The sequence below is a fragment of the Colobus angolensis genome, unplaced genomic scaffold, assembly GCF_000951035.1.
Source record: "Colobus angolensis palliatus isolate OR3802 unplaced genomic scaffold, Cang.pa_1.0 Scaffold49, whole genome shotgun sequence".
Taxonomy (NCBI): domain Eukaryota; kingdom Metazoa; phylum Chordata; class Mammalia; order Primates; family Cercopithecidae; genus Colobus; species Colobus angolensis.
The window spans coordinates 3,846,667-3,873,640 of NW_012118376.1; the positions used below are offsets into that span (position 1 = coordinate 3,846,667).

The 26,974-nt window shown below is 40.6% G+C and overlaps 1 protein-coding gene and 1 pseudogene across 2 annotated transcripts in view; both read right to left on the minus strand.

Annotated features, from left to right (window-relative positions):
* Positions 1 to 1,466, minus strand: part of SV2C (synaptic vesicle glycoprotein 2C) — a 280,355-nt gene extending 278,889 nt beyond the window's left edge. For both annotated transcript variants that reach the window (XM_011959231.1, XM_011959230.1), the window contains exon 1: positions 1,126 to 1,466. The gene's annotated coding sequence lies outside the window, so the exon portion shown is untranslated. The remainder of the gene's footprint in view (positions 1 to 1,125) is intronic.
* Positions 1,467 to 4,785: 3,319 nt separating this feature from the next.
* Positions 4,786 to 5,916, minus strand: LOC105524192 (annotated as a pseudogene).
* Positions 5,917 to 26,974: the final 21,058 nt, after the last annotated feature.

The window sequence follows — 26,974 nt, forward strand, 5'->3', positions numbered from 1 at the left end:
TCTGCATTTGCATCACTGGCACACGTAGCAGGTGACGCGAGCGCCCCCAGCTCAGGCCGTCCAGGCGGCACCTCCAGCCCCCGTGACTCAGCCCCTCCCCCTCCGCCCCCGCGCGCCGCCTAAGGTCCCCGCACGCCCACAGATCTGCTCCCGATTGTTCATCTGTCGCGGGGTGCTGGCTGCCCCAAGCCAAGTTCATCCCCGTATTCCGCAGTCCCCCTGGACCCAGCCCGGGGCGCTCCCCGCGACGCTCTGCAGAAAAGTCTTCCCAGTTCTAGAACCCAGGCGGAGGGGAAGAAGCCCACTAAGAGAAAGGGTCAGAGGGTCGGCTAATGGCCTTCACTACCCTCATCGCCATCTAAGATTACCTCGGTAGCTTATTTACTGGGATCGGTCCCTTTCCTCTCCGAGCTTCACAGCCTTGGGTCTGCTTCGCCTCGCCTGGCGCACAGTAGGCGCCCAATAGGTTTTTGCTGAATGAAGGCGTTGTGTAGGAAGTGCAGGCGGCTGACAAAGAGCCTCAGCCCCGCGGGCTCTCCTGCTCTCCAGCCCTCTCTTGCTCTCGCTTAGACGCTAGACAGGGGCTTCGGGAATGTATGTGGGAGAGTTTGAAAATTCATGGTATTTCTTTCAGGCTCTCTCAGCACTTACTGCAGCTGCCTCTGCTCTCCCGCCACCCGCACGTCTGCAGAGGGATCCCCGCCGAAAAGTTGAGCCTAAGGCTGCTATGAAGATATAGGTCCAGGTACCCTGCCCGTCAAACCACACAAGCAAAAAAGAGCGTGGCGGTCGCTGCAGACGCGGCCCCTGCATCGCCTCTGCTGCCCACCCACCTCCCCTGGGAATCCCAGAGAAAGTGCGACCCAGTCCCCAGACCTACCCTAGCGAACCCGGGGGCCACTGCATCTATTTTACCCCGACTTTCCCGGTCCCTCCTCAACAAAGGCGCCTACCCAGCAGTGGGCACCTGCAGCCGCTTCCTCCGGGGCAGGCGGGGCAAAGTTGCGCTTCTGAAAGGTTGCAAAAACTTCCCCAGGCTGCAGCGCCCGGCCACCGGTCGGGAAGAGAAACCCAGCAGCCGGGGAAAGTCTCCCTGCGGATGCCCGCTTCGCCTCCCCCACTCACCGCTCCAGCCGTCGGAGACCCTTTCCCTGAGTGGTGTCAGCACTGCAGCCGCCTCTGTGCGGGCGCCGCTCCGGCTCGCTTCCCCGGGCTGCCTCCGTCTGCCACTCTCGCCTGCAGCGCGCAGAGTGGTGACTCCTCTGAGCGTGTCAGCGGCAAGAGGAGGGGCGGGAAAGTGACTCCTGGCTTGCACGCTGCGGTCCTCCTCCCCTCCTCCGCTTCCCTCCTCCCCCCGGTGCTGCAGTGCCGGGCGGCGGCGTGGCGAGAGTACCAGCGGTGCGCAGGGTGTCACGGCGCGCGGGGGAGGCGGGCGCCGCGCGCCACTCGCGGTGCTCCGGCAAGTCGCGGTGGTGAAGCGCTGCTGAGGTGCGGGACTGGGGCAGGGGGCGGGGAAGGAGAGCCACTTGCAAGTGGTAGGTACTTCTGGAGAAGTCAGGGCTCTGAGTTTGTAGCAAGTGAAGGAGGGGGGCGGCAGTCCTTAATTAGTCACCAACTGTGACTGTGCGTTGCGCATTTGGCGGCGCCCCGGGTCAGGTCCAGCGTGAGACGCCAGGAATTTCTGACTGCTGGACTCTGTCAGCATCGGACAAAAAGAGGGTTTGTATTCTATTTCTGGGCCTGGGACTGACTTGTTACTTCAAATTGCCTTCCAGGGAGCAACCAGGCAGAGCTAGGTTGCCTATTTCCCCTAGCCCCCACCCCGACGCTGGCAGACAAGTCCAGAGGAAACTTGGGCACAGCAAGAGCAAGCAGAAGAAAACTTCTCTAGGTTAAGTCTAGTGTCTCCCCAATGCTAGATAGGGCCAGACAGCTGGACTCGCAGGCAGACAATGAAAGTGGCCCCTTAGGGGGGAAACAACCAAATATGACAGAGAGGGAGAGAGGGAGAGAGGGAGAGAGGGAGAGAGGGAGGGAGGGAGGGAGGGGAAGGGGGGGAGAGAGAGAGAGAGAGAGAGAGAGAGAGAGAGAGAGGAGAGAGAGAGAGAGAGAGAGAGAGAGAGAGAGAGAGAGAGAGATTTGTGTTGTCAGGAACAAACATGTCTCCCTTTGGCGTGCAGGAGACCCCAACTCGAGCTTCACTGTTCCAAAGCGGTGGAGAGAAACTCGCTCCGCGAGGCCACACCCAGGCCTGGCGCACCCACCCAGCGGCACCATCGGAGGGTGTCGCCCTCCCAGGTCTTCCGACGCAGACCCTGCCATCCGGATGCTGCGGGAAGTAGGGCATCCCCACGTCCCTGGCTCCTCCAGCTCCGCGCTCTCACGGAACCCATGTGGAATGGGAAGCGGTCACACAGGCGTGTGCTTTCCCCGAAATCGTGGCTCTTGTGGTGGTGACCCAGAGCGAGACAAAGGGCGGCGCCAGTACGGGCTGCAGTGGTTGGAACTCAAACACACACATCTCTCCGCGAATGTGTTCCATACGTGTAAATATGCCTGGGTGATTGAATGGATGGCTGAATGAACGCTGTGTGGATAGAAATATAAATGTTACATGTATAACGCGGGAGCCAGGGAAGGAGAGCTATCAGGCATCCCCAGGCTGGAGCCTCCTGCACGGAGGAGCCGGTGGAGCCAGGCCGTTCGCCCAGGGCAGTGTTGTCAACTTGGGCTTTCCAATTCGATTTGTGCCCTATGCAGGATACTGTGAAGAGAAGAAAATGGAGACAACTCTTGGCCTCTCATTTTCTCTCCTTTCTGGTTCAGACACTCTGGAACTGTAAGTTATGGTTCTCATATGCTGTTGAACCTACACTTCCTTGCTCGGTCTTTCTTGTTCTGGTGAGAGGCTTTGCAGTCTGTGACCGTAGGCGGTGCTATGAGATGGTCAGGCAACATGAAAATTAGTGAACGTGCTCATTTTCATTTCGTGGATTCTTCTTAGTAAAATAATTATTTAAATAGTTAAATAATTTAAATAATTATTTAGGCTAAAATTAATGTGCTGCTACTATGACAAGGAAGTGCCTATGAATCTAGCATTGGAAATACAATTGTGAAATTTAAAAATAACAAATCCTATATGGATTCCCCACATGTTATTTATAAAAATTTGAGCTTCCAACTGCAAAATGTGCTGGCAATTCACTGAGTTCTCAAACGGGTACCTTTTTGAGAACCTCCTCCAAACTGTTGCTGAATAATGGATTGTTTCTCCAAGTGACAGAAATTCAGAAAACCATGAAACAAACCTTAAAAGCGATCAACGTTCTTTATGCTATGCTGTATCGTCCTCAAATCATTCTCCTATCTTGTCCATGGAAGATATATATATTTTTTAAGTGGATTGATTTTTCTACCTCTGGATTTTCGTGTCTTGATGCATTTGAAGGTAACAGCTCCTTTAGGAAAATCCCTGATTGTGTGTTTGCAGGAAACATCGCTTTTTAAGACCAGGTTGCACTGGAAAAGGCTATTTTAACATTGTCTTTGGAGGATAGGAAACACTTTGTCATGATGATGCTGTGCCCTGGTTCCTGGACTTGCCCTCTAAACTAGTTCTGGTTCTAGGGTCCTGCCTGGCACACACCTTGGTCCCAGGCCCCTTGGATCCAGCACTCAGACTAGTTTTATTCACGCCGTCATTATAATGAAATGTTTTCTCTCCTCTGAAAACACTTGTCTTGTAGAAGCAGATGGAGGGAAAAGGGGTACACCCCCCAATCCCCACAGAATCTCAGTGCTCTAAAGTCATTGCCCTCCTACACATCAGGACTTTTGTTCTTCAATGCAGAGTATCTTCTTGTGATGCTAAAAAACAAGCTGTGAAAGACACCTAATGAGCATGAGAGATGTGTTTTCGCATCAGCAAAGTGGTTTTGATAAAAATAATTCACACTAAGTACAGATGCTATAGTGGTTATATTTTATAATATACACAAGAAGCACAGTGCCTAGTACATAATGGGTACAGAATAAATGTTAGTCACTCTTCCTCTTTTGGTATTCAGGGCAAGGTTTTCCAAAGGCTGCGCTTTGGAGAATTGGTTTTGTAAGATGCTCTGGAAAGTCAGAGTTACACCTGGCTTCCACAGCAGAGGTCTGAAGAGAGCGCCATACTCTTGGACCAAGTTTGTACAGCTTTCCACTTCTCCTTACCACGATCAGGAGTCTACAGAAAAGTGCAGACACCTACTCTTCTTAACCCAACACTCAGCTTCCACAACACTCAAAACTATTTTTTGGCTCTTTTGTAATTTTAATCGAAGTATTTCTATTCACTTTTTAAAATTCTCTCTTATAAGCACTACATTTTAATACGTAAGTCAATACTGGGGGAAAGAAACACCAAGAACTTCCCTCCAGAACAAACAATGAGGTTCATTCCTCCAAAAATCCAAATTGAAAGTCTATCATAACCAAAACAAAAAAAGTCCACGGAGAAATAAAAAGTAACAAAAATCACATTCTAGGGTGTCAAGACATTTGGCAGTCTTTGCTGTGCTGTCAAACCATCCTTCAGCTGGCTTTCAAAAAAATAACACCCTAAGCTCATCAAAATATACATTTGCCATTTGCTTTTTAAAATTAAAAATAATAATTAAAAAGAAAACTTCAAGGAGTTCACAATCAATTGCCTTGAAAATGACTTGTTTCAATGTCATGTACAGCATATGGAAGTGAAAAAGGCCATTTGCAGCACATGTGATTAAGGGATATTCATCTTCAAGGTTTAGCTTTCTTCTAGACAGTGTAAAATACCCACAATTTGAAGTTTGAAGGGACATAGACGATCTCCTTTGAGAATTCCACAAGGCAATGCAGGCACCCAAGCTGTTCTTCATAGGGTGGCAGGGCTTCTGTCAGATTGACACAGTTTCCCTGTGTAAAATATTTCCCATCCTGTTTCAATACATTCATTGAGGGGTCAAAAATCAGTCCGAGAAACTCCCAAGTGGAATCTTGTTCTGGAGATGTGGATATTGGAACAGCTGTCAAATCATTAGTCACATAATCCAATTCTCTCCCTTCTTTGGTGTGCCTCCTCATTACTGGAATACAGTCTTCTGTCAGAGCCTGATAGCAGTCGCCTTTCAGATTGTCTACAACATCACCACATGTGTTTTGCATATATTTCTTACGTCCATCAATCACCATTTGGTCAATATCTACCATAGTGACCATCTTTGATTTTAGTTTGACTATTTCACATAATACGCCCCCATCTCAGCCTCTGAGAATCAATACCTCTTTGCCAGTGCAATCTGCTTTGCTGCTGCCCATGATGGCCCAGGTATATGCAAATCACTCTGCCAAATCAACATCCCTACTAAGGATGAGAATATTTTCAAATTGCTTCTAGTGTAGACTTTTAATGTTCCAATAAGGTGAATCTTCATTATACACCACTTCATCTATGTCATATTCAACCAGGCGCCCACTGGTGGTAGACCAATGTCTGTTGATGGCCCCTCTTCAAATTACGGGTGGTAATGGCTTCACCAGCCCAGTACTGTCTTGACTCAATTCTTTCATTCTTTTTTCTACTTTGTTCAAAACGCTGTCGATCTCTTCTTTGCCCTGCAAGTCATCATTGTAACTCTGAAGGTCCAGCAACATCAATCCAGGTAGGTAAATTCTCAAATTGGCAAAGATGCTGTTTTTGTGTTTCCATTTGTAGATTGCTAAATAGCCATGGTCCTGCCAGGTGTGCACTGATTCGGCCATCCCATGCTCCTGGAAAATGGATGGGAGGCCTTTTAGAATGGTCTTGCCATCAGCTTTGGCACCGAGCATGAAGTTGATCTTGCTGTGCCATGCTGCTGTCACAGTGAGGCGAGGCCCTCCCCATGCCATGCTTCAGGGAGGTGGCTGTGGGGGCCAGGGGGTGGGGGCATGCCCGTGTCAGGCTGTGGCCCACAGGAGTCAAAACAGTATATTTTGAATCTACCAATGTCCATCTTGTTAAGCCCTTAATGCCTACTTGTATCAGTGACCACAAGAAGCCCCAAAATCTCAAGTGCTTTTCTCATCTCTTACATTCTAATGCTCATAAGGCTCAGCACACCTAGTATTTTGTCTCTTTCTCCCTATCCAACTCCTGAAACTCTCTGACTATGCCTCCTGGACTTCAAAGTCCACCGTTAGCAAAATGCCCAATATCCTCAACCTCATCTCCAAGTGTTCTCTTCACCTTTTTGTTCTCATGGAAGTATGGCTTGCCTTCCTAAGAGGCTGCTCTCCCACAACCCTCTCAAGTGACGGCTGACTTTTTCCCTCCAATGCTTGCATCACTTGTGTCTGGAGATAGGAAGGTGGTGTCCTTGTTCTGTATTGCTACTTCCAGAACATTCTTCATCCCTCCTCCCTGAAACCTACTGCTATAAATCTCCTTTCATCAGGTTATTTCACCCACTACTCTTAGATGTGGCTGGCAGGCTCAGACCTCCAGGTAACTCCACAACTTTCCTGATTGACTCCCAAGTCAATGTCACTTCCTGAACACTAATCCTGTTTTAAATCTTGGCAATTTAATATACACACAGATATTCATTCCAACCAGTACAACCCGTAGACCTGGGCAAACAAGGACTTGGTCTCCATGCTCCATACCATAAACAACTCTAAAGTTTAAGAGTTAGAGACCACCTCTCTGGTGGCCAGGTTCTTTTGGTGGGGTCACTTAAGCCTACACCCAGATCCACGTGGACCCTATCTCTGTTTCTCCCCTTCAGTGTGCTCTTCAGCTTTCTTCTGACCCCAAAACTCATTGTAGTCTTGACTAAACACCCCAAGGAGCTGCAGAGCTCCCACTTATGAAGTCAGCCGTGGACATGTGGACAGGTCCTGGTTCTAGGAAGGCAGTTTGGCAAGTGGATTGCTCTGGTGGCTGGTGCCCCCATTTCCTTTCCAAAATTGTGGAAGATTGGCAACCAGAATCAGAAGGGTGCTGCCACATTGAGTTTGGGTAACTCACATTGTTTCCATAGACACCCCTGTCTCCTACCCTCCTACTCTCCCTCTTATTTTATGTTTTTAAAAATTAGTTTGTTTGAATCAAGATCCAAACAAGGTCTACCATACATTGCAATTGGTTGATATGTCTCTTAAATCTCTATTTATCTATTGGTTCATCATTCCTTTCTTTTCCCTTCATAATTTACTATAGATGAGGAAACCTTATGTCCTGTAGAGCTCTCTACCATCTGAATTTTACTGATTTTGCTCCCATTATGCTATTTAACAGGCTCTGCTGCTCCCTGTATTTCCTGCAATCCAGAAAATAGATGTAGAGGCTTATCAGAGGCAGGGTCTTTTTAAAATGAAACTACTACACATATGTCATTTAATTAGGAGGCATATACTAATTGTCTCTTTTGTGATGTTAGCAGTTATTGATGATTATTGCTATTTATCTACTATTTCATTTGGGTTTTGCTAAATGGTAAAATTCTAATGAATATTTCTTAAACAGCCATCCTCCTATACTTTTACGAGATGGTTGATAGCAATATGATGGGGTAGGTTTTCCTTGTCTTTTTAATGTGAGGGGGATACAAGACAAAACCTAGGACTTGCACAAGTTATTGAATCTAGTAATGAAGCACAACCCACCCTCCATTACAAGCAATCTGAAGGTTTACACTATCAGTGTAAGGAAAACCAGAGACCAATTCTCCCTACCACTACCAATATAGGGGACTGCTGAAAATGTTGCCTTGATGCTTAGTATAGCAAGGGAATGTGGCTATCGAGTAGAGGTAGAATATGCTTACCTAAGAAATTTCAACTGAATGCAAGTCATAGAGATCTCTAGCCCCAAATTCTCAATAAACTGTGAATTCAGTTTAATATTGGGTTGGTAATTTCCCAGGTCCCTGATGGAAAGAAATGCAAATCCTATGTGGAGGAACCCTCCTTCATCCTGGAGTTCAAAAAAAAAATCACACAATAAATGAAAGTTAGAAAATAATGAAGCACACAAAAAAACAACACACAAGGAAGCATGATACCATGAAGGAGCACCACCAGATATAACAGAAGAAACTTCAATCTTTTTCTGATGAAAAACTTCAGATATTAGAATTATTGGTCATAATTTTTACTTTACTTAAAGAAAAATATATGCAGGCAATAGGAAACTATAAGGAATAACCAATCATATTTAAAAAGGCACCAGATCAATCTTCTATCCAACTCTGCTGGTTGCCCTACCAACATTCAGTACAACTTCCACACATATATGCATACTTTATGCTTGCCTTAAAGAATCCTGATTTTATTTAGGGATTTACCTTTAAAAAAAATGACACACATATATTTAACAATACAGCTTTATACAGAATGCTAAGAGCACTTTTCATATTTTACAGAAGGGCTTGAAACAATATGGACCTTCTATTAATACTCATACCATAGCACAACCAAATATAACTCCTACATAGATGCATTACAATGTGCTTAGAGTTTAAAGGCTCGATGGAAATAAGGTGAAAAAGACTATGTAAGGTATTTTACATAACTAATTGAAAAATAAATGCAAAAAAAATAGTAAATAAAATTTAATATGGTCTCATGTGCCCTGAGGAAAGTGGTACCTGATTTGGAGAAGTGATTGCTATGTGCAAATAATCTATTTGGAACTGCTCCCACTGTAGGGCATTCATCATCCACCCCTTTTCTATCAGACATGACAATGCCAATTTCCTTTACTTGATAGCAATGTCTTTTAAGATCCACAAAACAACTGCAAAATTTAAGCTTGTGCCCTTCTTTCTAGCTTCTGGGTAGACTTCTTTTACTAATCTAGTCAGTTAATTCAAGGTTGCATCCATCTAAGTGTAGATCTGCCGCTCGCTAGACCCCAGGACAGCTCGGGCATGCATGTCTTCTCTTGGTCGGCAGGCGTCTCCGGCTCTTTCTTAATTTCTTCCAGTGCAACACATGACTCCACTGCCATCTTCTTCTGACAAGCTCTCGAGATTCTTGCCCAGACCTCTGGCCCCCTCAGCAAACTGAGATCTACCACTTTTCACATGACCATGTGCTTTTGGGAATGGGCACATTACATTGTAATTGGTCCAAATCAGTCATGTTAATTCCTCTCTCCCTTCCAGTTATTGGTTTGGGCATGGAATTGTTACACAATTCTGCTCAATGACATTTGCAGGGAAGATTTCTAGACAGCTTTTGGGAAAGCTTTCCTTACTCCTGAAAATATAAATGAAGCAAAGAAGTCCCATTTGTGGCTTTAGACATTATTTGCTTGAATGTGACATATAGAACTTTGCAAATATCCTGGAATCATGGAGGGGAGGTAGTCTGGTGACGTAACACGTGAAGGATGTGAGAGTTAAGTGAATTTCAGAGAAGTGGAGCCAGAGCCCTGGTGTGCCATGTCTGGAACAGCCCTACTTCTGTTGTGTAGTAATAAATTTCCCCTTTTATTTTTTTTAGAGCCTCTTTAAGTTAGAGGCCTTTGCTCACAGCTGAAAGCATCCTTATACTCTCCCCAGCCCTAAAAGAGCACCTGGCACACAGTAGATACTCCACAAATGTCTACTGATTTGAGTTGAACTGTGTTTAAAGTTTATTTCTGTTGGGAAAACAAGAAGGATGTCTCCATCTGTTGTATTCCAAGTTTCTAGCACAGTTACTACATTATGGAAGGTGTTTGACAAATATTTGCCTAAAGTCAGAATGGCTTCAGGATCTTAGTAAGCAAAAGGAAAAATTTAGGAGTCCAGATGGAAAGCTGGAAATGAAAAAAATATTAACTCAATGAAAACTTAAGTTCTGGGAGCATTTTTCTGCTCAAACTGCCACAGAAGAAGCTGCCCCAGGCAGGGTCAGAGAAAGAAACTTGGAAGAGGTCTCTAGCCTCCTCTGGTGGCTCAAAGGGGAAGGCAGTGTGTCACTTAGAAGCGTGTGGCAGGGTAGAGATGGGGAAGGAAGATGAAAATGCCCACAAGAGATATTTTTTGCTGAAAGAGGCAGATTTTGATATCTGGAAAACATTCTTGTTAAGAAGGAGAGAGATAAATTAAAGGAAACTCTAGAGGCCATTCAGGACTGTACGACGGGTTTGCTTCATGGGCCCATAACTGCATCTCTCTCTGTTGTTTGTTCCTATATTATCTGCACATGTAGGATAAGGTAGTTTTTGTCACTCAGAAAATGTCTGGCCTCAGTAAATGTGGCAACTGGTAAGATGCAAGGAAGCGGGGTGTTCCTGATGTTTCAGTCCCAGGAAGAGGAGCTACCATTACCTGAATGGTGGCTGAGAAGACTGGAACCACATCACACAGCATTGTGGGGTCGCAGTGATAAGTTTGGAGACTCCAAAAAGAAGTAGAGCTTCCCAGAAGAAGCACAATTCACCTCCTTTAAATCACTACATGATTACACAGTGATTTAACATGCAAACTCCTTTGCCTGTTCATGTGTCTCAAGTCAATGCCCACCAGAGAGCCAAAGCCTTCACTGCAAAGGAAATTCTGAATGACTACAGGCCAGGATGGTTTGACTCATCTCTGCTGTCGGCCACCCCAGTGCTTGCACAGTAGGTCTGTGAACCCTCAACCAATGAGGGATGAGAATACATGGATGTTCTGGGCTAATTGGCATACCCCATAGACTCATCAAGTTTCTCTACTTCTTTTTTAAAAATTAATTTTTTTAATTTCAATAGGTTTTTAGGGGAGCAGGTGGTGTTTGGTTACATGACTAAGTTATTTAGTGGTGATTTCTGAGATTTTGGTGCACCCATCACCCAAGCAGTGCACACCGTACCCAATGTGTAGTCTTTTATCTCTCACTGCCCTTCCACCCTTTTCCCCGAGTCCCTAAAGTCCATCGTATCATTCTTATGCCTTTGCATATCCATAGCTTACCTTCCACTTATGAGTAACAAGATATGATGTTTGGTTTTCCATTCCTGAGTTACTTCACTTAGAATAATAGCCTCCGTTTACGTCTAGATTGCTGCGAATGACATTACTTCATTCCTTTTTATGACTGAGTAGTATTCCGTGGTGTATATATATATATATATATATATATATATATATGTATATATATATATATATACTACATTTTCTTTATCCACTCATTGATTGATGGGCATTTGGGCTGGATCCATATTTTTCCAATTGCAAATTGTGACACTCTAAACATGCGTACAGCCAATCAATCTTCGACAAAGCAAACTAATACATAAAGTTGGGAAAGGACACGCTTTTCAAAAACTGGTGCTGGAATAATCGGCAAGCCATATGTAGAAGAATAAAGCTGGATCTTCATCTCTCACCTTATATACAAATCAACTCAAGATGGATCAAAGACTTAAATCTAAGACCTAAAACCAGACAAATTCTAGAAAATAACATTAGAAAAACTGTCATTCTAGACATTGGCTTAAACAAAGATTTCATGACCAAGAAACCGAGAGCAAATGCAACAAAAACAAAGATAAATAGATGGGACTTAAACTAAAAAGCTTCTGCACAGTAAAAGAAATAATCAGCAGAGTTGACAGCCCACAGAGTGGGAGACAGTCTTCACAATTTATACACCTGACAAAGGACTAATATCCAGAATCTATAAAGAACTGAAACAAATCAGCAAGAAAAAAAATTCCATCAGAAAGTGGGCTGAGGACATGAGTAGACAGTTTTCCAAAGAAGGCATCCAAATAGCCAATGAGCATATGGAAAAATGCTCAACATCACTAATTATCAGGGAAATGCAAATCAAAACCACAATGCAATACCACCTGACTTCTGCAAGAATGGCCATAATCAAAATCAAAATAATAGACATTGGTCTGGATGTGGTGAAAAGGGAACACTTTTACACTGTTGGTGGGAATGTAATCTAGTACAACCACTATGGAGAACAGTATGGAGATTCCTTAAAGAACTAAAAGTAGAACTACTATTTGATCCAGCAATCCCACTCCTGGTATCTACCCAGAGAAAAAGAAGTTTCTCTACTCCTGTGTAAAGTTAATCAAGCTATACCGACCACCTGAGATACCAAATACCACCTTCTCTACTGCACCTCTGCAGCCATTATAGGGAAAAGCATCCTGCCCAGCTCCACACTTGTTAACTCCTAGGTTCAACTGCATATATGGCCTTCATTACTTACCACTTTCATTATAAATAATTCCATTTCATTTCCTGTAGTACAACAGCTTTTTGAGGGCAAGGACATCACATTTTGTACAACATTAAATCCCATGAATTCTCCAACACAATGGAGGTGCTAAACCTTTCATATGAAAGGTGCTAAACACATTTTGAATAATTGTTCACACATTTAACTAATCTTTCACACTTTTTTCTGGAACTTTGTTTTCCAAAATAAGGATTATCAAGAGTTTTTCTATGTGACGAACTCACGGTTTTAAATTTTGCAGTGCCTTCTTTGGAGGGGTAATGGCATAACAATATCTGGAGAAACTTACATATCTATAGTTTTGTATTTAGTTAAAAAAAAGTGCCCCTTTTGTGACAAGAGTAATCTCTTTGAATTTTTTCTCTCTCCTTTTCGTTCAGTGACTTCTCCTGCTGCTCTAAGCTCTGTAGCAAGTGTTACGGATCCTCTGTATCCAGATGATTTATAGCTCAACTCTGAATATTCCCATGGGTCTTCCCCATTCTTACTGGCTAGAATTTCTTTTTAACATTCTACTATAGGTCTGTTAATGCATTGTGTTCTATTAAATTATTTTCCTGCTCAAGGGAAAATTATCATCTTCATGTTCAGAATTTGCCTTGTATAATCTTCCTGCTCCAAATTAGTGTTCTAACACTCAGCTTTTCTATTTTAATAATAGACATGCTGATTTCCCTACATGATCTAGCTATTAAAAATGCATGTAGTAAGCTCTCAGGAAGTTAGGTTCACTTCTATTTTTAGCATGATCTAAAGGTATTGGTGCTGACCAACTTTTGGGTCACAAATGGCTTTTTATTTTGAGAAGCAGCAACACAATGAGTGTTAATGATGGAAACATTCGGTATTAATAGTCTGTCTAATTGGTTTTCCCTTTCTCTACACTTAGACTACAGCTCTTCCCTGATGATAAAGATATTTTTAAAACTATCTCTTCACTCAACTCCCAGTCCCAAGTTTGGTTTCTGGATACTCTATTAGCCATTTCCTGCATGACAGTGCATCCTACACCAACATTAAATCTCCCATGATGCAATTTGTGCTCACTTTTATATGCATCGGCCGCTCAGAACTGCAGGTTCTTTTATAACTCCTGCTCAGTGCCTCTTCTCCACATACTTTCCAGAGATTCTCTGCAAATCACACTTTTATGACTGACATAAAGTCAAATCAAGCTTATCCTAGGTTATTGCCAATTCCAAGGGAAGGAGAAGGAAGCCCCATTTTGGCATTAGGTCTAAGCTATAATTTACTAAAAGCTCTGTGTTTGAGGACTGTGGGGCACTCGCCTGCTCTCTCAAGAAAATGAGGAAAGAAGCATCTACCCTTTTTCCACTCCCTTGTCATTCATCCCACGGGAAGTGGAGTCACATTACTAATGGATACCCTAAAAGTATGGTGGGCTCCATCTTGTCCCGCTGCCTCACTGCCTCAGCTATCACCTTAAGGCTGTGCAACTCCTGCATCCAGAAGAGGTAGCTCATTTCTGAAGACTTCCTAAAAATGTAGGCATTGGGTGTCCTTGGAAGAACAGAAGTTGGTCTAGGATTTCCATCAAAGAGATCTGAAAACACACGTCTCCAAATTGTCCCAGAGGGAATGCAGAAGTAGCACGGTGGATAGAAGATATTCCAGATCATCACTTCTCAGAAAGCTCAGTAAAGAGATTTCCTTGATAGGTAAGACCAGAAGAGCACAGAGCACAGTGTTCATAAATTACCAGAAGATGGCGAGAACTTGATATGCAGGCTTGACATTTTGGTACCATATCATTTTTATGGCCACCTTGTACATACCACCCTTCCCAAAGAAGACAAAGCCCAGGCAGAGTTCAAAGATAAGTGGGAATGAGCAGTGCTTTTAGAGATGATTGTGCTGAGACCTCAGAGTCCCAGAGAAGGCAGAGCTATGTAGTCTTACTTACAAAGCACATCCAGATTCACCTCAGGGGAGAAGAAGAGACTGAAGTGCCACCACAAATTGCTATCTACTTCCTTACAGAGTGCCTTGACCTCGGGGACAGTAGAAACCTGCCTGATAGAACAAGGCCTGAGTACGAGACTAAAGGCACAGTTGTCTCTGTGGTGCGAGATTTCCTCTTACCTGGAAGCACATGCACATAAACAGGACACTTGATGAGGCTCTCTAGAGTAAAAGGAGCAAATGGAAAGAACTCTGCTTGGATCACGGGTAGGTGGGCAGTGGAAATCTGATAAGGGTTCAGACTGGTGAAATCCCCCAGGAACTCAGTCTCCTCTCCAGGATGAGAGAAGCCTAGCATCCTGGGTGCGGGCTGGGGCCCTGGAGACTTGGGCTGGTCTCAGGTGTGGGGCAGGACTGGACTCCAAGCTGCAGACTGTGGAAGATTACCTGAGAGACAGTTTCCAGGAATAAGTGATAAGCCAGCAGACAGTACAACTGAGGTGTCAATACAAAGGGGCTGCACAGACCTGGAATCTAATTATGTGTCCTGTTTTCAGTGTAGGATCTGCAAACATCAGAAAATGAACCTGAGACTAACTTAGGCCACAAAAGGGTGTGTGTGTGTGTGTGTGAGAGAGAGAGAGAGAGAGACAGAGAGAGAAAGAGGGGTTGAAGACAGTGAGAAAGAGAGAGAGGAGAGAAGTTGGAAGAAAACCAAAGAGAGGAGAAGCAAAGACAATCCCCAAAGGAACTGAAGAACCAGGTTTGGGAAAGACAGGAGCCAGGAGATGGTTGAACTCTCAGAAGCATCTTTTCAGGCTCTGCCTTTGGAATGATTCAGCTGCCTCTGCATTTCATCCTTGTGTGACTAGCCTGGGATTCCCAGGAGTGTCTGAAAGGCCCAACCTGGGGCACATGACAAGTGGAGGGATGAGCTACCTGATTGATATACTCATCAGGACCACAGGCAAAGTGAGGCCTGAGCAGAGGGGCCCTGTGCAGGACAAAACAAGAGACCTACACTACAGGGTATCAGAATGACGATCAGGGATGTCAGAGGCTTGACTGAAAGGTAGAGAGTGCAACAAGGAAAGATGCCCAAAGGCAAGGGTCACTCTCCAGCACTCCCACAGTCCTAATGAGGTGAGAGGATGGAGCCATGAATGGAGCTGCTCAGACAGATGGAGCAGCCATAAAGTCAGACAGATGGCCTGGAAGGGGAGGCAGCCCCTGTCCTCCTTAGTTGATTCTCAAAGCATATGGTGTTGATATAGAAAATCTGCACCCCAGATTCTTGGCAGAGAGCAATTATAACTTCAAACCTTCTTCTGTTCATTTCTTATCAAAAGATCAGTTGTAACTAAAAAATATTGAGGAAGGAGCTGAAGACCATGCAATGCATCCATTTGATACTTTGAATGTTACACCCCTATTATGTGAGACCAACTGGGTGAGCTGCATACCTGAAATCTTTTTCTTTTTTTTTCTTTGCACTTCATTTTTTGTATACTTTGCAGATGGTATTAATTACACTGATGTATTTGTGTTATGCCATGAACCTATATATAACATATTATAAAACACATTTTACTAGTGTGGGGATGGTGGCAAGGGCTTTGTTCTCTAGGTCAGGCTGTGTATCCTTTAAGGTGACCTAAGGAACTTTTCTTTCAATTCTTGATATCAGTAAAAATTGTGATACATGTATGCAAATAGTTTATTTTGTCTTAGTTACATTTCGTCCTCCTATATAGCTTTTGGTAAAATCTCTTTCATTCTTCTTGGAATGTTTCAAGATATAAATAAATAAGAATATAGACAAAATTATTTTTTTCAACCATTTTTAGATCAGATAATTGCTACTATGTTAAGTATTTTGAAGAGTACAAAGACATTGAAAACTTTCCAGTCAATTATGAAACTGGAAAACCATGACACAAAAAAACCTACAGTGATAATACAAACACACACATGCACACACACACACACCATGCAACAATCCCAAGTGTGGACAAAGATGCAAAAGTCCTGAACAAAATTCCAGCAAATTGGATTTGGCATTATATATATGTTTTAAAAAGAGTAAACACAACCTCATAGGTTTCATCAGGATGAAGGCATACTCTAGCGTTAGGAAATACATTAATAATAATCATATGATGACATAAGAAATTTCCATGGTTGTATCTCAATATATGTTAAAATGTTAATTCTTAAAATTTCACACCCACTCCTGACTCTTTAGAAATCTAGGTATAAGGAAATACATTCTCAAGAAGATGTCAAACTGACAACCATGTTATCCTTACTAAGCAAACACTGGGGCATTCCCATCAAAATAAGAATGAAATAAAGAGGCCTATTATCATCAACTTTATTTAGCTTGGTTTTACAACCTTTGGCTAATGGAATACAAACATGGACCAAAGATTTGAAACTTAAGAATAAGAAAAAAGTAGAAGAAACTATCATGATTGATAGTTGCTAGAACTGTAAATGGATAAACATCAAGAGAAAGTCAATTTAGTAAAATGGCTGAATATAGATACATGTGCAAAAAATTTATAACTACTCTACATATTGGCAATAATCCATTATAAGGTATAACTGGAAAATATACTATTTATAAAAGGAAGAGAAAACATAAAATACCTAGAATAGACTTAGCAAGAAAATTGTGGCAACCACATGAATAAAATCACAACATTTTACTAAAAGAGTTATAAGAAATGTTGAATACATAGAGACACATATACTCTTGAATGGAAAATCTGAATATTTTGAAGATACCTATTCTTCCAAAGTCAATGTATAGATTTAACAACATACAACATCTTAAAGGAATTTTAGGGGATTGGGAAAAAAAATCAGTCTAGATCCTAACCTCATGAACTTTACCAAAATTAATTTCAAATAAACAGTTATTATAAAATTATTAAGGCAGTTAAATACTAGATAAAATTGAAGTTTATATTTGTCAAACCTCTCAATCAGTGGAGAATTTCTAAGCTTCAAAGCAATGGAAGAAATTACAAATAACAATAATAATAATTCATTGACTGAATGCTTCCAAAGATACTGTGGAAAATTATACTAAACAACAAAGAAACTTTTTTAAGTCAAAAGATCACAGTCAGAAAAAAAATGGAAAATATTCACGACAAATATGAAACAGTTTGATAGATGTGATAGTCTTACTACACAAAACACAAATTATAAAGGAAGAAAAAAAAGACCTCAGTAAGTAAATGGACAAAGAAAATAAACTGCAAACCACCAAGGAGGAACTACAAATGATTAATGAAGAAATGCTCAATTTTACTAATACTCAGTAAAATACAACTGAAAGTGACAATATCGTTTTTACAGAAACATTTTAAGGGAAAATTATGTATTAGTTAGTTTAGATCACATCTCTTTTCTTTAAGAACTTAAAGTAGTTAAAAAATCAATTGCAAAAATTGTTTTTAACTTGAGAAAACCAGATTGAAGCCAAAATAAAGTGAAACAGTAAGCCTTCCATGGTACTGCAAAGTGAGTTTTTAAACTCCCTACTGGCCAATGGCAAAATAAACACACATAGCTGTAAGATTCCAAATGACTATGGATACCAGTTGTTCACTTTTCCTTGGCAATGAAATCTGAGCAGTTTCTCTACCATGCTTTTTTTTTTTTTTTTAAACAGGGTCCTTTGGTGACAGAGAGGACCATGTCTTCAATGAGATCTGTACAAAGATAGTTGTGCATGGTGCTTTCTCACAGCATCCCTTCATGTGACCTCAATTCAGTTACTTTTTAAAACAGGGAGGAGCATATGAAGATGAAACAATACAGAATGCTGGTTATAAAATGTCAGGAAATGTCCTTTCTGATAGACCCTGACAATGGTTTAAACTGGTGCTGCTATTTGAGGGGTTAAGGAAAAAATTTGCAACACATGTCAAGAGTTCTCACACCATTCCTACTGTTCAGTGCAATATTCCCCTTTCGGAGTCTATCCTAAAGTGGAACCCTAAAAGGAAATGTTGCCCGCAAAGCTGTTCAATGCAGTGTTATTTATAACAGCACAAACTGGAAACATCCTAAATATCTAACAATAGAAGACTAGTTTAGCATATTATGGTGGACCTGTTTGATAAAATATAAAGTAGCCATTCCAATGATACCAATGGACAGTTTCTAATAATATAAAGCATTAAATTATATTAAGAGAAAAACCTAGAGTGTAAAAATGAATGTGTAGTATGATCTCAACTACATATACTACGTCTAATAGAAACACATGAAGGAAGTTTTCAAAATGTTAAAGATTCTTTCATATTTCTTTATACCATTCATAAAAAATTAGGTAGTTCTTTTTAACTAGAAAGAATAAATTTTGAAGTTCATTGTAGGCAGATGGCTTACTAAACAGATGTAATCACAGTGCTTAGTGTGTACTTTGATCCCCATGCAGAGGAAGCTAAGATAAATGTGTTTTTCCTATGTCTTCTATTTTTGTAATTTCTGGTTTGCCACCTTCTGACAGATATTTAGTCTTCTGGCTTCGAGGTACTGATGCAAGACGTTTAAAAAGAAATATTTTACTTTAAAAATGTATATTCCATTTTATATTTTCAGTCACAGGTTGCTGTTGCATAAGGTATTATAAGAAAATTTTATCAGGCAAGGGATACAATTATATTTTAAAAACCACAAATGTTCCTATTTGCTGAAGCTACATGCACTGAAGATTCAGATCAGTATTTTGTTCTTACTTGAAATCTTGTTTTTATGTGATATGTAATAATTTTGGGGAACCAAAACATTCACAGATTTTTTTCCAGCAAAGTTAAAAATGTGATATTAAATGAGCCTATCAACAACATCAAAACAGCCACTCACATAACAAAGGCAGTAATAAATTACACGGTTTGTTTTCCCTTTTAAGATTCTTTTAGATCTAATACTTGTGAGACAAAGGAAGACAGGAAAATAGCTTTCTCTGTTGTTCCTTTGATTATTCATAAATACATTGTTCTTAGAATGTAGATGTGTTTGATCTTAAAATCACTTTAACAATAGAAAAAATATTAGCAGTTAATATAGCATGTTGATGTTCTCACAACATGATATTTAAAAGAGGAAAGGTTAGGGAAAGGTTGACCTTAACCTTCTGACCATCTCAGTCCAGTTCCTGCCAAAATATAAACTGGATTTCTGCTACAAGGGATCCGGAGAAGGAGGAAAAAGATGGGGCCCTTCCTTGGTACTTGAATTGTAGACTCCTAGTGGCCAGGAACCATCTCTTCCTGATTTGCTCTGAGTAGGACCTAACACAACACCCCACAAAGAGGAGCCCTTAATAAATGCCTTTGGGGATGATGATGGTGGAAGTGATGTGCAATATGCAAAAGTAAAACAGAGACTCTTAAGCTAAGGGCTTCACTCCAAGTAGAAACAGCTATTCACATAAGTTTAATGCACACATTGTTTATTCTTTTTTCTTGTGTTGTTTTTGCAAAACCACATTTTGCAGATCTAAAATGTGGTTTGTTTGCCACATTCATGCTTCAAGGAAGACTCCTGCTTGGTGGGAGGAGTCCTTAAGGCTCACATCTCCTCTCACATCCAGGGCCTGAGCTCCATGGTTTCCATGAAGAAAGAGAATGGAATCTGGATCTGGAGATCTGGAATCTTTCTCCTCCAGTCCTTTCTCAGATTTCTGTTCCACTCTCTCCTTACCTGTTCTGAAGTCTAGTATTAGCTTTATTCTCCCTGCGCATTGTGCAGCAGTGAGGGCTTATTATGAAATACCCAAAATATTTGTGTGGAATAAGAGTATAGTCTCATATTGATGCTGCAGCACTCCTCATGCTATGCTGTTCTTTTCCTCCCGTGTGCCCCACTACATTGTTATCATTATGTATTTTATTCTTGTTTTAAAAAATCGTTTCTGTAAGTTGTGATTGACAAAACTCATAGGCATCCAGGGTACATCTGCCTTTCTGAATAATTCGAAGGATATCATGTAAAATTGTTTAAATGTTGCTTATATCTCCTCAAATGTGTTTTAAAAACACTCAGTAAAAAACAAATAAGTCCTTTAGGAATAAAATGCAAGTTTCTTGGAGAGGCAAGGTTATAAAACTGTGGTGTTGAATTATAAAATCTTATTATATGTTTAACAAACTCCATCCGTATTTCTCTCAGGGTTCTTATAAACAAAAGAGTATGAGACAATTCAACTGGAAAAGGAATTTATTACATGATATTAAGCTGCTCAAAGGATATTGGGTCCTTCAGGAAGTCCTCTGTGAGGACCACAGGCTCAGGCTTAAAGCCTACATGGTGGGTGTGAATGTCCAGATCACATTATGGGCTGCTCAAGTGAAGATTCCCTGGCCATCAGCACTGGGCACTACTACCATGACTCTACCACCCTGGAAGGCCAGACCTTTCAGCACTGCTGCCCTCAAAGAGCCAGACACCTTCACCGCCACTTCTACCAGTAAACAGCTGCAGCACAGTGTGTGTTTTGCCACATTATTTTTTTCTGAAGTAGAGCCTTCACAAGGGTGTCCTAGGATTGGCTGAACCTAGGACAAATATCTACATATTTGCTGCAAGGAAAACGAGGAAAGAATTCCTAGCGTTCCCTCCAGAAGACGGGACACAAAATGGAGGAAATCTCACACACACATGGGACAACAGAACAAGACAAACATGCTCTCCATAGGGGTGAACAATTCATCAGCTCCAGGAGGGAGAGGAGTCCAATGAAGGGGACAATTGACTTCCGACTGGGTAAAGATTATCACATATTATGGACACATAAACTAATTTTATCTTCCAGTGTAAAGCAGGTCATTTTAATAGACCAGGTAGGGTGTTTATAGAGTTAAACCAAAGTATGAAGAAAGCACTCACCATCTCAGGAGGGAGGGCAACATGGCGGATAAATGAGATGAGATCACACTCCACGTTTCTCCATAACATGCAATTTTGAATGCCTGCTTCGTGGTCAGAAAAACCAATGCAATTCAAAAGAGGTATTGCTTTGTTCTCTGTACTGCTGTAAGAGCTCATGTGGGTTTAATTAAAAGCAACCCCAATGAGTTGGCTGGCTGCCATGGTAAGAAATGAAATATTACTTTTGATACTTTCATCTTCAAATTGAGCCAAGCCTATGACATGGTCACAATAAAAAGCCTTTCTTATTTCACAGATGTTTTTGCCAAGTCACCAGGGTAGACAGCCATAAAGTAATAATAAAAATTAAACATAGGAAAATTACATAGTTTTTTTTTCAGACACAACCAAACCCTGACATCAAAGTTCATGTAAATATCTGTCTTAGTCCATTTGTGCTGCCACAAATCAAAGTACCACAAACTGGGTAATTTATAAAGAACAGAAATTTATTTCTTACCGTCCTAGACTCTGGAAAATCCAACATCAAGGTGCCAGCAGGTTCATTGTCTGTTGAGGATTCAGTCTCTGCTTCCAAGATGGTGCCTTGTAGGCTGCATCCTCTGGAGGGAGGAACACTGTGTGTTGCATGGCAGAAGATGGAAAGGCAAAAGAAAACCTATTTCCATCAAGCCCGTTTATAAGAGCACCTAATCACATTCACAAGGGCTCAACCTTCATGATGTAATTGCCTCCTAAAGGCCCCACCCCTTAATATTGTTACATTGGCAATCAAATTTCAACATGAACTTTGGAGGGGATACAAACATTCAAGCCATAGTACCATCTATCAGACTCCTCTTCATCCCCTCCTTTCCATACTCTAAAAATTACATCAAATAAAAAAATACTACCCAGTTTCTAGTAGATAAAAATGGCAGCAGGTTTAATAAACGTTTTAGGGATCACTAAGCTACTATACCCAGGGATAAAGAAACATCAGGAACAATGGAATCATTTCAGCTAAACAGTCCTTTCTGGTTTTGTATACTAACAGGTAAAACATGAGCCAAAATTTGCATCATTCTCTGTAAAAAAAAATCGTATCTTTGTTTTGCACTTGACATTAATACCGTCATGATTACTTGATCCATTTTTGCAATTCTCTTGATGTACATTTACTTCAAAATGTCCATTTTAGAAAGAAAGTTTCAAATGAATGAAGGCAGTAGCATAAAGTTTACGGGGCAGGTTCCTATACCTCTCTGAATACTCTATAATTCTACATGTGACAGGGTTTCAATTCATATAAGCAGATAAGGATAATAATGTTTGATTCTCTATCTCCAAAATTAAAGCACAAAGATGAGAAGAGAAGGTCTGGTTTTATTCCACTTAAGATACAACACACTTAGATGTAACTCTTACCTAGAATACAATCTGAGGGGGGGTAGGGGAAGGACAGAATTTTATCTTTATCTGACATAGCTATCTCTGAATCAAACAGGGTTCCTTGCTGGAGTAAAGGTGACAAATTCAGACTTTGAGAAATTATTACAAATTAGTATGGGGAAATGATTTTAGTCATTTGATTTTGGTAATAAAGGTAACCTAGCGATTCATTGTTTATCATAAGTCAAAATATTTGTGATCCTTTACAGACCTTTGGAAATGATTTAATTCAGCATACTTCATTTCTTAAATTGCACTTGGCATTATTGCATTTTTTAGATATTGCTTTTTTTTTTTCTTTACAAATTGAAGGTTTGTGGCAACCTTGCATTGAGTGTCTATGGGGACCATTTTTTCCAACAGTATGTGCTCATTTTGTCTCTGAGTCACATTTCGGCAATTCTCACAATATTTCAAACTTTTTCATGATTATTACACTTGTCATAGTGATCTGTGATCAGTTATCTTTGATGTTACTATTGTAATTGTTTTGGGGCACCACAAACTGTGCCCATGTAAGATGTCAAACTTAATCAATAAATGTTGTGTTTGCCCCACCAACCAGCCATTTCCAAGTCTCTCTCCCTCTCCTCGGGCCTCCCTGTTTCCAGGGACATGACAATATTGAAATTAGGTCAATTAATTCCCTACAGTGGCCTCTAAATGTTCAAGTGAAAGAAAGATTTGCACACCTTTCACTTGAACTCAAAAGCTAGAAATTATTAAGCTGCATGAGGAAGGCATGTTGAAAGCTGAGATATATGCTAAAAGCTAGGCCTCTTGCACCACACGGTTAGCCAAGTTGTGAAGGCAAAGGAAAAGTAATTGAAGGAAATTTAAAGTACTACTCCAGGGAACACACAAATGATAAGAAAGCAAAGCAGCCTTATTGCTGGTATGGAGAAAGATTCAGTGGTCTAGAGAAAAAAATCAAACCAGCCACAACACTGCCTCAAGACAAAGCCCAGTCTGGAACAAAGCCCTAACTCTCTTCAATTCTATGAAGGCTGAGAGAGGTGAGAAAGCTGCAGGAGAAAAGTTTGAAGCTAGCAGAGGTTGTTGGTTCAAGAGGTTTAAGAAGCTGATTCCATAATTCAAAAGTGCAAGATGATGCTGCACTTACACAAAAGTGCAAGTAAAAGTGTTGATGTAGAAGCGGCAGCAAGTTATCCAGAAGATCTAGCTAAGATCATGATCATCGGTGAAGGCAGCTACACTAAACAACATATTTTCAGTGTAGACGAAACAGCCTTCTCTTGGAAGAAGACGCCATCTAGGACTTGCCCAGTTAGAAAGGTGAAGTCAATGATTGGCTCAAAGGACAAGTTGATTCTCTCATTAGAGGCTAATGTAGCTAGTGACTTTAAGCTGAAGTCAATGTTCATTAACTACTCAAAAATCATAGGGCCCTTAAGAATTATGCTAAATCTACTGTTCCTATGCTCTATAAAGGAAATAAGAAAGCCTGAGCGACAGGACATCTGTTTACAGCATGGTTTACTGAATGTTTCAAGTGCACTGTTGAGGCCTACTGCTCATTAAAAAATTTTTCTTTCAAAATATTACTGCTCATTGACAATGCGCCCAGTTACCCAAAAGCTGTGATGGAGATATACAAGGAGATTAATATTGTTTTCTTGCCTGCACACAAAATCCATTCTGCAGCCCATAGATCAGAGTCACTCCAGTTTTCAAGTCTTAGTATTTAAGAAATGTATTTTGTAAGGCTATAGCTGCCATAGATAGTGATTCCTCTGAGAGTTCTGGGCAAAGTAAATTGAAAATCTTGTGGAAAGAATTTTTCACTTTAGATGCTATTAAATAATATTTGTGATTCATGGGAGGAAGTCAAAATATCAACATGAACAGGAGTTTGGAAGAAATTGATGCCAACTCTCATGGATGATTTTGAGGGGTTCAAGACTTTGATGGAGGAAGTAACTGCAGATGTGGTGGAAATAGTAAGAGAACTAGAATTAGAAGTGGAGCCTGAAGATGTGACTGAATTGCGACAATGTCGTGATAAAACTTGAATGGATGAGGAATTGCTTCTTATGGATAAGCAAAAAAAAAAAAAAGGATTTCTTCAGATGGAATCTGCTCCTAGTGAAGATGCTGTGAACATTGCTGAAATGACAACAAAGAATTTACGATAGGACATAAGCTTGGTTGATAAACCAGAGTTTGAAAGGATTGGTCTCAGTTTTGAAAGAAGTTCTATTGTGGGTAAAATGCTACCAAACATCATCGCATGCTACAGAGAAATCCTTTGTGAAAGGAAGAGTCATTGATGCAGCAAACTTTATTGTTATTTTATTTTAAGAAATTGTCACAGCTACCCCAGCTTTCAGCAGTCACCATCCCGACTGGTCAGCAGTCATCAACATTGAGGCAAGACCCTCCACCAGCAAAAAGATTACAACTTCCTAAAGGCTCAGATGATTGTTGCATTTTTTAGCAACAAAATATATTTTAATTCATTTTGGGAGGCTGATGCAGGTGGATCACGAGGTCAGGAGATCGAGACCATCCTGGCTAACACGGTGAAACCTCGTCTCTACTAAACAAAATACAAAAAATCAGCCGGGCATGGTGGTGGGTGACTGTAGTCCCAGCTACTACTCGGGAGGCTGAGGCAGGAGAATGGTGTGAATCTGGGAGGCGGAGCTTGCAGTGAGCTGAGATAATGCCACTGCACTCCAGCCTGGGCAACAGAGTGAGACTCTGTCTCCAAAAAAAAAAAAAAATATATATATATATATGTGTATATATATATTTTAATTAAAGTACATTTTATAGACATAATGCTATTGCATCCTTAATAGCCTAGAATGTAGTATAAACATAACTTTTATATGCACTGGGAGACCAAAAAATGCACATGACTCTTATTGCATTATTTGCTTTATTTTAGTGGTCTGGAATCAAACATTCAGTATTTCTAAAGATATGCATATTTTCATTCTAAAGCATTCAAAATTTGAATAAATGCGAAAGATCATGATAAAGTATTGTAAAAGGCTATAATAATAGAGTTTTATAAAATCTATATGTATTTAATATTCAGAAGGAATCATGAACTATTCTTATTTATACTATAAACTGCGATTAGATTTGCTTTACAATACCAATTTCAAATTCTAACTTCTAGTCACATTCTTATTATAAGGCAAATTATCTCACAATTTATTCTGTTCCAAATTTAATTTTGTAATAATGAAAAGACAGAATATTCAGCACTTGGAATATTCTCCTTCAGATCTTAAGAGATTCCTAGTCTATGTCTCTATTCTAATAAGCAGTTATAAGCATGTCTTTGCCAATATTTATTTCTCTTCACTCTAAGCTCCATAGAAATGAGAATTTAATCAGGTGTGATAGTTGGAACAAATAAACCTGACTTTGTTTTGGGCAGGCTTCGGGGATGTAAGTCAAGACTGGATAGGCGACAGTTAGCTTGGAGTTGTCCTGGCAGTAGAACATCCAAGTGTTGCAACAAGTTTGTTCCAGGGTTGATGGGGGAATTTGGGGCACTCCAAGGTAGATCAAAGTTCTGAAATGGATTTCCTTTGGAACAGAGCATAATTCTCACATCAGACCCAGACCCCACCTGAGTTATTCATTGTCATTTATTTCAATTAAGGTAGCTCAGGTGTAGATACAGTTTTAGGACTCTCCTTGGGTGCCTCTCCTTTCACCATAGCCAATTTTCTGTCTGCACCTGCACCTCTGGCATTTATCCAGAAATAATGCCAAGCTCAAAGTAGATTTATCAAATACATAAATGCAAATGAGGGAAGAAATAAAATATGCCATAATAGTATCTCTGTGTTAAATAAGTTTTAACCACACCTTCAAAAAGTTCCCTCTAAAATAAAGAAATGGACATTACATAGTCCCTATGAAGTACATCATTGTCAAATAAAGGATAGAGGAAAAAGAAATTACTGAATAATTCAGATTATTCATAAACATTAACACTGTTTCAAGGAAAAATATTTTCTGTTTGCCATAATTTTTCATGTTGGCCATAAACCTTGATCAAAATTATTAGTCCAATTGGTGAAGCCTTAATTTCATTTAACCCAGAATAATTATGATAATAATAATTGTAGTAAGTTACATTTCTCTGTGTTTTTGCATACAATATAATCTATAATATTCACAAAACCCATGGATAATAGGCATTGATATACAGTAGATGTGAGAAAACTGAAACATTTAAATAGCTTGTTTAAGGTCACACGTCTAGTTAACACCAGAACCAAAATTCAAACCTAGGATATTGAGCTTATGAACAAAGAACTGTAGCTCCAGTTATATTATAAAGTTAATTTTATTTAAAACTTACTTCATTATTTGAAGCCAATGAGAAGAAAGAGACAATGTATTAGAATCTCTGGGACACATCTAAAGCAGTGTTAAGAGGGAAATGTATAGTACTAAATACCCACATCAGAAAGCGGGA